Raw genomic sequence first — 13439 nt, forward strand, 5'->3', positions numbered from 1 at the left:
CACAGTAAATCACAGTAGGATCCAAATGAGAACCGAACAAACCAACCGGGATCTTCCTCATCCATATAGCCTCGCATGCAGCCAAACTTGCTGCCATATACTCGGCCTCCGCTGAACTGAGTGCCACAGATCTCTGCTTCCTGCTGTACCAAGAAACTTCTGTCGATTCAATACTGAAGACCCCTCCTGATGTGCTCTTTCTGTCTGTTGGGCTCCCTGCCCAATCTGCATCCGTGAAGCCACATAGCTTCACCTCATCCTCCTGTCTGTACCATAAACCATATCCCAATGTGCCTCTCAAGTAGCGCAATACATGCTTGCCCGCCTTCCAGAAGAGCTTGGTAGGCTTAACCATAGCTTGTGAAAGCTGGTTAACTGCATAGCATATATCAGGTCGTGTATTGACCAAATACATCAGCGACCCCACCAACTGTCGATAAACAGTGGCATCCACTTCTTCTCCCGAAGTGGCATCCTCCTTCCTCCAACCTCCAAGAAGAGGAGTATCAACAGGCTTGCAGCCATGCATGTTGAACTTCTCCAGTATCTCCCGAGCATACTTGCCCTGAGAAACAAATAGTCCACCACTGCGCTGCCATATTTCCAATCCTAGGAAATAGTGAAGGAGGCCCAATTCCTTCATCTCAAACTCTGTAGCAAGATCCTTCTTGCATGACAGTATCAACAGTTCATCACCCGTTAGAATCAAATCATCAACATACAGTACAATGATAAGCAACTTACCCTCCACCACAATCTGGTATAGGTTCGGATCCACCTCGCTCTTGGAGAATCCAAGTCCTATGAAATAGCTGTCTATCCGTGTGTACCAAGCACGTGGTGCTTGCTTCAACCCATACAGCGCTCTCTTGAGCCTGCACACATGCGACTCGCTGTTGAAGACCTCAAAGCCTTCGGGTTGCTCAATGTACACCTCCTCTTCAATGACTTCGTTGAGGAACGCAGTCTTCACATCCATCTGATGAATGTGCCATCCCATTTGCGCTGAGAGAGCAAGAAACGTCTGTATGGAAGAATACCTTGCGACAGGTGCAAAGGTCTCCTCATAATCAATCCCCTCTATCTCTGAAAAGCCTCGGGCAACAAATCTTGCCTTGTACTTCTCCACACTCCCGTCAGCTGCCTGCTTAACTTTGTAGATCCATCTCGAACCCACCACTGATTTCCCTTCTGGTCTAGGAACAATTTCCCATGCACTGTTTCTGACAATAGAATCATACTCTTCCACCATGGCGTCTACCCATGCGGGATCCTCCACAGCTTCCTCGAAAGAGGATGGCTCATTCACAACACACTTGCTCATAAGAGCCATGTATCCAATGTACCGATCAGGTGACTGTCTCTGCCTGCGTTGGGCTGTAGGTGGTCCTACAACTTTCTCTGCATCTTGAGCCAGTCGCTCAGCTTCTGTCAAGCGCTTTCGCCCTCTGATGGTTGGCGCTGCATGAGTGGTCTCTTCCACTCCATGAACCTCGTCCTGTGGCTAATCCACGTCCTGAAGCTCATCCTTAGGAACTAATAGCTCCTCATCTGCATGCAAGTGTAGCTCCCTCTCAAGCGAACACTTCATGGCTTTCTCCTCCTGAAATTTTATATCCCGTCGCACGACAATTTTTCCACTGTCTGGCAAATACACACGATAGTTGTGGGGCGTATCAGTGTACCCCACAAATATCCCAACCTCTGCGGTCGGCTCCAACTTCTTCCTGGCATCCTTCGTCACATGCATGTAAATGTTAGCACCAAAAATCCTCAAATTAGAAAGATCAGGCTTCTTACCAGAATAAGCCTCCTCGGGTGTACTCATGCCAAGTATCCTATGAGGACAACGGTTCTGCACATAAACTGTTGTATTGCATGCTTCCACCCACAAGTGAAGGGGTAGGCCCTGATCATGCAACATTGCCCGTGCAGCACCCACAATCGTTCTGTTCTTCCGCTCAGCTACCCCGTTCTGCTGTGGGTTATGGGGAGCTATGAGCTCTCTACGAATCCCTTCTGCCTTGCAGAAATCCTTTAACTCGTCCGAGATGTATTCACCACCATTATCGCTACTAAGAGCCTTCACCTTCTTCCCCGACTCCTTCTCGACCAGTGCTTTGAATTCACAGAACTTTGAATATGTCTCGCTCTTCTTCTGCATGAAGAAGATCCAGCACTTACGAGATAAATCATCAACAAAAATCACATAATACCTGTGTTTTGCTGTCGAAGCAACTGAGAAAGGTCCACACACGTCTGTGTGAATTCTCTAAAGGATCGTCGTGGCGCGACTATCCTTCTCGTGAAAGGTGGCTTTCACAAACTTCCCCAAAGTACACCCCTTGCACTGATCTAACTGCGCAAGTGTGCCTTTAGGAAGCCCTGTAGTGATCTGCTACAGTATCTTCAAGGCTCCATGGTGAAGGTGACCCATTCTCCTGTGCCACAACTCGCCATCATCCCGGCTCACCAATCCTTCTGCCTTGCCCGCCATTGATGCGCATCCATCTACATGCAACTGATAAAGGTTCCTCACTCGAACCCCTATCTTCCGGGTCTCACTAGTTGTCTTGCTGTGCAGGAAAGCCCTTCCCTTACTGAAAACAACATCATACCCCTTGTCTTCTAACATCACCACTGAGATGAGATTCTTCGTCAATCCTGGAACATGCATGACTTCCTTCAATACGAAGGGTTTACCAGACTCCCTCTCAAAGGAAATGGTACCGATACCGGTCGCATTGTATCTACCATCATCGCCCATCTCAATGTGCACTCCAAGATCTTTGTCCTCCAGATCAGAGAACAAATCTCTATCTCCCGTCATGTGAAAAGACGCACCACTGTCCAAGAACCACACCGATCCCATCACACTTGAAACCAAGCATGCGATCAATGAAAAATCAAGCTCAAACTGTGAGGCTAGAGCCTCTCCTGTTGAAGATCCAGCACCATGCTTGTTCTTCTTCTTCTGCAGACAATTAGTGGCATAGTGTCCGTGCTGGTGACAGTGAAAACACTTCACCTTGGACATATCCTACTTCTTACCTTTCGCACCAGACTGAGAAGCTTTCTTGCTCTTCCCTTTCTTTGCTTTGACAGCCAAAGCACAATTCTCTTCATCAGCTCCCTTTGACGAAGATCCATCCCTGGTACTCCGCCTGATCTCCTCCTGCACAAGATCTGACCATAGTCTTTCCCATCCTGGCAATTTCTCCCGACCATTGACAGAGTCCTGATAGGAATGCCAACTCTTCGGAAGACCAAGGAGAGCCAAGCTCACCAAGTCCTCATCATCGACAGTAACCCCCACACTTCCCAGCTCATCTCGACACTGAGTGAACTTTGTGAGATACTTGGGAATACGGTCACCCTTCTCGCATTTGATGTTTCTGAGTTTAACTTTGAGCGCCAGCTTCCTCTGATCGCTCTTGCTTTGGAATAATTCTGTTAATGATTTCCACATCAAATATGGAGTAGCCTTTCCATGGAGGCTAGACATAATGTGATCCTTTATGCCCTCCAACAGAATCCTTCGACATTTTGCGGTCTTCTTTTGCCAAGCATCAGCTTGAGTAGCATCAGTAGGCTTTGGGACCTCTGTCTCTATGAACTCCTTCAGCCCGTTGTCATCCAATACTTCCTCCATCCTGTCCTTCCATGCAATATAGTTTGAGCTGCCCTCAAGAGCATACTCCAATCGCAATCCGTTGAAAGACATTGTTGCGTTATCACCAAGAAAACACTGCTGCAAATTCAAATTCCACCAGCAACCAACTCAACCACCTCGGATCTAAGATTCATGAGAACACAATATTTCTCGTACAGAGATTGACTGTATGGGAATTCACCGGATATCTCACCTTCCAAAGGAAGGATGAATCCAGAGGCTACCTGGCCCGATTACAGACTCTGCCTGAAGACTTAGAATGTAAACACTTCCTGAATAGTAGATCTGTTGATCAACAGCTTTGATACCATGTAGAAACTTTTTCTACAAATCATCTAGCTCCGATACCATGTAGAAACTTTGAATAATTTAACACATATTCAACAGAGATTATCCTGATCATGTACTATTGCGGAATACATACACAATACATAAGCTCCTCTATGTTGATCATCAATATAGCAGCATCAATAAGAATAAAACATCAAGAGCATTCACACATTAACACAATATGTAACCCGGGGAAAGCATCTCGCTAAAAACCCCACACTATATGTATATTAATGATTGAGACCATGTAACATTACAAAGTACAATGCTTATCACAAGCAATCCAGTACTAGCTCCACCTGTTACACACAATACAACTCAGATCTGATCTCCAAATCTATTCCACTGCTTGCCTGCCTCTCCAGCTCAATACCTGCTCAAGAATTGATGAGAATGGTTTACCAAACTCGTATTTCACCTGCAGAGAATCATTCACACTGTGTTGGACGTGAGCACAGGCTACAATTCTTGATATTGGCCAATTCATTGGCATACTCAATCCCTCTGATTGTGCAAATCATCATGCACAACTATAGTCACAATTGATAGCAATCTGATCCTCTAACACCTATCCCTGCTGAACTGAACATGCACTGACATGCAACTGAGTTAACTGATGTATTCTATAGTTGCATTATGAGTTAATAACTTGTGAATTAATTAATAACTAATTCACCCAACTCATCTCTAGTCTATTTGCCAGTTAGACTAAATACAACCAGTTTAACAAAGCTAAACTGAACACAACTCCATCAACTGCACCTCCAGTCCACTAAACTCAACTCACTTGAGTTCTAACTGAAGTCCTGCATGCAAATATTAGTCATCCCATAGGTAACCACGTATTTCCCTCTGGGATCTGCATGTACCACATCTGTAGCTCATCCTGAAGTGCTCCAAGAGAATAAGATCAAGTTTATAGTCCAAATTTTATTATGAGACAATAATATTTGACTTTTCTATTTTTGACAGCCAGTCTAAAAATAGACTTTGATCACTCACACTGTGATCACTCACACTGTGGTCACCCACACTGTGATCACTCATACTGTGGTCACCCACACTATGATCATCCCTGCTGGGATCAAAAATAGAACTTGCGTCATAATTTGCCTGCGGGCCCACTTAGTGAAGGCGACTCTTTTCACTAAGCTCCATCATCTTGTTGCAATCTCAACACCAAATACACTAAAGAAGTCTTTCCAAATTCACATTTTAACATCTTTAAAAACAACTATTCTTTTCTCAAGACATCAAGTACTTTGTTTACATGCATGACATGTTCATCTCTTGATTTATTGAATATCATCTAAGTACACAATGATGAAGTCATCTAGAAATGGTCTCAATACATCATTCATAACTCTCATGAAAGTAGTTGGAGCATTTGTAAGACCGAAAGGCATAACAAGCCACTTAAATAAACCTTGCTTAGTTTTAAATGCAGTTTTCCAAATGTCCTCTTCAACTATTCTAACTTGATGATAACCACTTCATAAATATAACTTAGTGAAATATTTTGCATACCTCAACTGATCAAGCAAATCATCAATTCTTGGGAGTGGATAACGATTATTTACCGTGATTTTGTTCAGTGCATGATAATCCACACACATGTGCCAAGTTCCATCCTTCTTTGGCACCAAAACAATGGGTGAACCACATGGCGAAGTAGATGGGCGTATGATACCTTTGTTCAACAATTCTTGAATTTTCTTCTTGATTTCCATGCTCTCCATAATCGACATGTGATACATGCCAATGTTTGGAAGTGGAACATCTTGTTGCAGTTGTATCTCATGTTGAATTCCCCTCTTGGGAGGTAACCCCTTTGGTTCCTGAAACATCTTGCCATGCTTGCTTACCACATCAAACAAATCAGATTTCAATTTGTCATCACAACCTTCAAAAGATTCATAATCAATATCATTCTTTTTCTTGATCATGAGAAGCACAAAATTTTTACTTGCATTTACTAGTCTCTTCATCTGCCCTGCATTAACCAAAGAAATGTTCAACTTTTTGTGATGGGCTCTCACAATGTACTCCACCCCATTCTTGAGCAATATGTATTTGTTTTCATGTAGATAAAAATTTTGTTTTCCTATCATACAAATAAGGACTACCCAAAATGATTCCTGAGATGTCAAGTGGAACTACATCTAACTCAACTTCATCAATGAACTTTTCAGTAATGGCGAACTTGAACAAACACTTCCTTGTAACCTATAAGTTTGCATTGTTAACTATCCAACCCAATGGATATGGATTATGATGAGGTACAGTTTCAAGGTTTAGTTTTTTAACCAAGTCTTCTGAAATTAAGTTTGATTATGAACCACTATCGAATAATGCATCAATCTTTGTATGATTTGAAATTACCCTTACATGAAACAACTCTATTCTTGATTCTTCATTTGGAGTGTTGTTTTGACTGTGTGAGGAACTAGTGCTTGCAACAACTTCTTTCCCTTTTGTGACCATGGCTGAAATCTTGGTCTCATCACCAGAATTTGAACCAAGGTCATGTTGTGTGGTAGCGGTCGTCTTTTGTTTTCCCTTATTGTTTTGTTTCTTGGGCCTTAGTTCGGGATGTAATTTCCAACAATGGGCTTCATCATGCCCAGCTTTGGAACAATGTTGGCATATGGTTTTCTCCCCTTCTTTCTTCACACTTGCATTCTTCTTTCCCTTCCATTTCCCCCTTTCTCTTTCTCCTTACCCTTGAAAGGCTTCTTCTTACTACCCTCTTCCTAAATGTTCTTTCCCCTTGCTTCAAGGTGTGTGGCTTGCACACATACCTCATCCAAATTGCTTGGATTGAACATAAGGATAGTATGTTTCAAATAGGAATGTAAACCCCCAATATATTTCAACAATGTATCTTGGGAATTCAAATTTACTCCTAACAACAAAGCCCTCTTTCTAAACTCCTGTGTATAGTCTTGGACTGTTTGGCCTTTGAGCTACCTAAAATTTTGTCAACTCATGATGGCTTTTTGCATATAGGCTAAATCATAAAATTGTCTTTTAATTGCAAAAACAAATTCAACCCAAGAAATGGATATCTTACTATGAATTCACATTTCCTCTTGAGTTTTTTCTTCCCACCAGACTAATGTTGCTCCTTCTAGCCTCAATGAAGCCAATTGGATCTTTATGTCATCTTCTTGAAGGTTCTGAATTCTGTAGTATACCTCCAATTTTTGAATCCAATTGTCTAACTTTTCTACATTCACCTCACCATTGTACATGGCAAGTTTAAACTTAATGTCCAATTTGAGTAAGGGAGTTTTTCCTTTTGGGGTTTTTGAACGAGTTTGGAAAGTTTCAGTGGTGGTAGTGGAAGATGATGATGTGTGAGATGATCAAGATGATGAGGATGGTGGAGATGGAGGTGACTTTCCATCATTACCCTTTGAATCCTTCTTCTCATATTTTTTATCCTCTGAGCTTCCTTCTTCTCATCTTTTTTATCCTTTGAGCTTCCTTCTTCTCATCTCTTTTATCCTCTGAGCTTCCTTCTCCATGTGGAGTTTTAAAGCTCTCTCCAACCATTCTAGTGTTCCTCTCTTCATAGAGGACTTTAACCATCTCAGTTAAAGTGTAGAAAGCTTTCTTGAATTCTTCCTCTTCTGAAGAAGGACCTTCAGGATGTCTTTCTCCAGACATAATGGTTGTGGATTCAGGCTTAGAAACCGGTACTACTTGTACCTCCTCAATCTCAGTTGAAGGCAAAAATTGAGGAGTTTCAAGTGAAGATGGAATTGGAACTTTGGGTGGTGTAGATTATGGCCTTGTGGTTCTCCTTCTTCTGGGCATAACCTTAGGAGTTGCAACCAACAATTTCCCTTCTCCTCTCTGCAACTTTAACCTTGTAAGCATCACAATTTTGCAACCATTAAAACCCTAATTGCACACAACTCAAGCAATCAAGCAAATCAACCTTTGCTTTGATACCAACTTGATTTGTTATTGAATGTTAGTTTTGTTGTGCTAATTTCAATTACAAATTTATAAACATGTGCTTGTTCATTGCTTCCTGTGCATAAGTTTCCTTAGGTTGTTGGGTATTTGAAACAGGTAAATTTCATCAAGTTTAATGAGACATGCATGAGAAAAATAGATTAAAAGACAAGTATTGAACAACTGAAATTCAAAGTACAGCAAACCATCAAAGAGACACTTTAACACAGCGTTTTGATGAAGGAGTTCACCCCTCCTCGACTACATCTCCTTGGTCCAGCTTCCATGGCTTGGGCATCTATATTAGCTCAATATGGAAAAAAAAAATGTTGTTTACAAAGCTCTACTACTCCTTATACCTTCACCAATGTGTTTAGAATGTCGAAATTAGCTAGGAACACATTTTTAAATGAGCTCAATTTGGTCGAAAATTGCTCCAGTTATGACTCTGATAGTTTTTTCCTTGAAAAGCTCCTCCAAATCTGGAAAATTCCAGTGAGGGCCACTAAATTTGGGGTTGGCACCAAAATTGTTGGAACCGCCAAACACCAACTGGAGCTTAATTAATTTTAAGCACCCTTAACTAGTGGATTAGTGCTTAATTATCGCGGATTAGAGTAACAGTTTCCGAAACCGTTGGCGGTTTCATTGGAGGGTCACATGCGGTGGTTAGTGGCATGGTTTTGTAGCGTTGGCCGCCATGTTAACTAACCTTAACATTAACCATGACCTGTTCACATCTTGCAGAGACCGTTGGAGGTTTGAAGCTGCCGGATGTCATAACCATAACCTTAACCCTTTACCCATTGCGTTCACACGTGTCCTAACCATTGCCGTGAAGGTTTGTGGCATTGTTGTGTTAACTATTTGTGGTAACCACGTTTGTGTTCACATGGGGAGGGCTGGCCTGCAGGCTGGCCCTCCCCTAACTACCAAACTTGAACCCATTAAACATTAAATAAATGTGGAATACAATATGGTTAAGAAACACATGGTAGCGTAGACAGTTAAGACTTGTGGACTGTGTGCCGGAGGTCGCTGGTTCGACACCAACCTCCACCAAAATTTTGCTCCTTTGCGCCAAGTCTGTCTAGGCTGTTGGGAGGTACCACATGGCGGCCTCTGGGCTTGCCATGTGGCATTCTCTCATTGGTCCAAAACTAACCAACCAAAATGTGCCACATCACCACCTGAAACCCAATAAGAATACGCCACTTGTCAAAATGTGATTGAATATTGACCAAAGTTGACCCTGCACAGTCACCTACCACGTCAGCAGTACAAACTGCTGACTATGCAATGACTGTATGTTTTTTTGCAAATTTCTCCTGTTTAGAAAAGCGAACAGAACTCAATAACTTCCTCATACAAACTCGGTTTTCAGTGAAATGAGTTGCGTTAGGATCGTTTTTCCGAGACAAACGCGGTCGTCCAGGTTTCGAGCCATTTTGAGAACTTTGATTTTTGAGCTAAATACTGAGCGCCTGATCACCGACGTCTTGAGGGGAAGGGCAATAGACATTTCTATAACAAATAACCAGGGAAGCACCTGTTTCATGATACTGATTTCCTGTTTAAAATTATGGTACTGGATATATCTTCATACGGGGTAATTGGAGAACAGAAGCCTCCTGTGACTGACAAATGACCTCCATTATCTCATTGAATCTACGCAGAATGGGGGACACCATGAAAATGTTGTCCCTGTGAATCTTATACAGACTATTCACCCTGCCATATTACTTATCCAAGAGACCATGGTTGACATTGATCAATCTCTCGCATATTTTCTCTCCATCTACCCACACTGGTGCATGGTGGCCACTGACTCCATGGGTCTATCGAGGAAATCCGCTGCTCTATGGGACCCATACCGGGCCAACCTGAAAGCCCATAATTTTTTTGTAGGGATATTACTCTTGGGTCACTTTCGCAGCATGACTAAGAAGATTCATATCTGGAATTTATAGGCTTCTTATGATGGCAAACTCTTCTTTTGGAATCAGGTGGAGACTTCAGACATACTTAAGATTGGCTCGATGATTATTGCAGGTGATTACAATGTTGTCCTATCCTGGGACGAATGTTGGGGGCCAAATTGTCATCCCAACCCTCTATCTGAGCACCTATGCACACTATTTGATGACAATCACCTTGTGGACATACAACCCACACCCATCGTGCCTACGTGGCATAATGGTAGATGTGGTGAGGCGTATATTGGAAAGAGATTGGATCGATTCATGATTCACCAAAATTTATTTGAGGTCATGGGGAACATGCACTCAAGGGTGGAGTAGGTATATATATCAGACCACTACCCTATTGTACTCCAATGGAGGATGGAATCAGTGAGAAAGGGTATTCCTTTCAAGTTCAGTCAAACTTGGTTGGAAGACAATGACTTTAATGAAATGGTTAAGACAATTTGGAAATCCTTCCCGACTCGTTCGAGTACCACTGCTATGAATCATATTAGTGTGAAATTAAAGGACTTAAAGAGCCAGGCCAGGGTATGGGAGCGCAGAAAAAAGGCGGAGCTATACCGGGAGTTGAATATGGTGATGGAATAAATATGGTAGATTAAAGAAAGCATGGCCATAACACCCCCCATTGTATGCACCATTGAAAGACTTAAACATATGGAGGGAAGAAAAAACACATCTTATTAATGCAGGAGAAAACATGGAGACTGAAAAGTAGAGCCATCTGGATATAAGGGGGTGACCGCAACACAAATTTTTTCCATCATTATGCATGTCATAGGTGGAACATCAATGCAATATGGCATATAAGAGGAGCTGATGGAAATTACAAGATAAATGATGTAGAGATACAGAAGGAGGTTGTATGTTATTTTAGAAACATATTCTTAGATAAAGAGGGTAACCATATTGAAGATCAACTTTGGGTGGTCGAGGGATACCCGAGGATGTTTGATAGAGAGGAAAATGAATTACTCTATAAGCAGGTTGCCATAGATGAGATACACTCTGTATTGAAATCCTTTGCCAAGGACAAATGCCCTGGCCCGGACGGGTGGATGGTTAATTTGTTCTTACATTTTTTTGAATTGATGGGACAATAACTCTTAGATATGATTGAAGAATCTTGTTGCAGGAGATATATTTTTGGAGCTATAAAATCAACATTTATTGCTTTCATACCAAAGGTATCAGCACCTGGCACTTTCTCTGACTTCAAGCCGATTTCCTTATGCAACATCATTTACAAGCTCATATCCAAGGTCATAGTTGGGAGAATAAAGGATATATTATCAGTCCATATCTCCATAAAACAGTTTTGTTTTCTACATAACAAGTCAATTCATGGTACTATTGTCATTACTCAATAATGCATTCACACTATACACAAAAAATAAAAAAAATAAAAATTAGAAGCAGTTGTGATGAAGATTGATTTAAGGAGGGCATATGACTTTGTGGATTGGGATTTTCTTTAGATTCTCCTCCTGAAGATTGGATTGGAGATATACAATGTGGAATGGATCATGGCAGGTGTTAAAGATGTATGGCTTGTTGTCCTGATAAACGGTTTCCCAACTGATTTCTTCAATGTAGGAAGAGGATTAAAACAAGGATGTTCATTATCACTTCTTTGTTTCATCCTAATTATGGATGGTATCGGTAGGAAGATTATCCACGCAAAGCAATTGGGAATTTTCAGGGGACTGCAGATGACTCCTGAGGTTAGTATCACTAACCTTTTATTTGTTGATGATATACTTACATTTGGCATTATCTCCAGGACACAATGGGAGGCCCTCCACAATATATTCATCTGATTCGGTGAGGCTTCTGGGCTCAATATGAATGGTATGAAATCTTTCCTTATTTATTCAACTGGTGACATGGGTGAGATACAACACATCGCAGCCATTTTTGGGGTGGGCACAAGGTGATTATAGGAGGGCTTCTCCTATTTAGGCTTCACACTGAAGCCTTCTGGGTATCGACTGGAGGACTGGGCATGGTTGATAAATAAATTTGACAAGAAGCTCAGAGGGTGGACCTATCACTGGCTTACTTTGGGTGGGCGATACATCCTTATCCAATCTGTCCTACAACAACTTGCCACATATTGGATGCATCTGTTTATTATTCCGGCTCATACCTTGTCTAAGATTAGATCTATTATGGCTCATTTCTTATGGTCTGATGTAGGGAGATAAAATAAATACCCCTTGATTGCATGGGATACCATTGCAAAGGAAAAAGAGCTCGGAGGTTGGGGGATATCGCACACTGTGGCTTTTGGTAGATCTCTACTTATTAAATCACTTTGGTGTGCCTTATTTGGACAGGGTATTTGGGCATAGATTATCTCAGAAAAATACCATTTACACAGACCGAGTTATTAATGGATTACATTACAGGAAATAGGCATTAAAAGGGGCTCATACATATGGAGAGGCTTCCAAAAAGTAAAGGAATTGTTCATGCACAGAATCTAGTGGTCTTTTGGAAATCAAGCGCTTATAATTGGAAAGGAATTGATTGTTGGCGTACCGGCTTCAATTGCACTAACAACAAAAAAATTTGATGCTTTACACCAAAGGGGACTTCTAATGATATATCAAGCTATTGAGGGGTGTAATGGCATTCATCCTATCCAGAGATTTGCATCACAAATTGGATTGATGTGACCACATTCACAGAAATGGGATTGTGCATTAATGCCCTCAAAGGAGCAGGCCTTTGTCAGAATGAGAGAGGAGACTACCCGACTTGGAATGGACCACTTAAGAAGGGATATGTTGTGGTTGCTGAAATTATTTTCAAATTATGAGCGATGCACAAGAATCCACATTGGCGAGTTGGTCCTTGGCATGGTGGAAATTTAAGGCCCCGTAAAAATTACATTGTTCTGTTGGCTGGCATGGAAGAATAGTATTTTGACTTTGGACAATATATGTAGGAGAGGCTTGTAGGGTGCAGGGAGGTGTTCTCTCTGTGGTGAGGAGCAGGAAACAATTTCACATCTCTTCTTCTTTTACAGGTTTGCATCCGGTATATGGGATGCCATATTTTCTTACTTTAAAATTGGTATCGGGCATTTCACCACTTTGGAAAAGTGCCTTCGATGGGGGCTAGGTAGGAGGGGCATACACTGTTATATCCCCTTATTTGTCATTTGGGAAATATGGAAGGCCAGGAACCATCTTATTTTCAAAGGGAAACATCTTAACGCTCCCAGCATTTGCTCCAAGATCATTGCTTGGACAGAGTGGATCGACCTTGGGGAGAAGAATCACAAAGATATGATGGGGAGGCATTTGAGCACATGGGTCATCCTACCTACTAGATTTTTTGATGGTGCGGCACAAAGGGGGCGATGTGGTTGTGGTACCTGGATAAGAATTACTGAACACTCTCACTACAAGTTGCATTGGTATGGAGGCTTGGGATCCAATACTAGGGCGAATTTGGTAGCATTATGGGGCTTGCTA

Source organism: Pinus tabuliformis, chromosome 9 (assembly GCF_031772625.1).
Source record: "Pinus tabuliformis cultivar Carrire ecotype Pingquan chromosome 9, CPIR1, whole genome shotgun sequence".
In the NCBI taxonomy this organism is placed as follows: Eukaryota; Viridiplantae; Streptophyta; class Pinopsida; order Pinales; family Pinaceae; genus Pinus; species Pinus tabuliformis.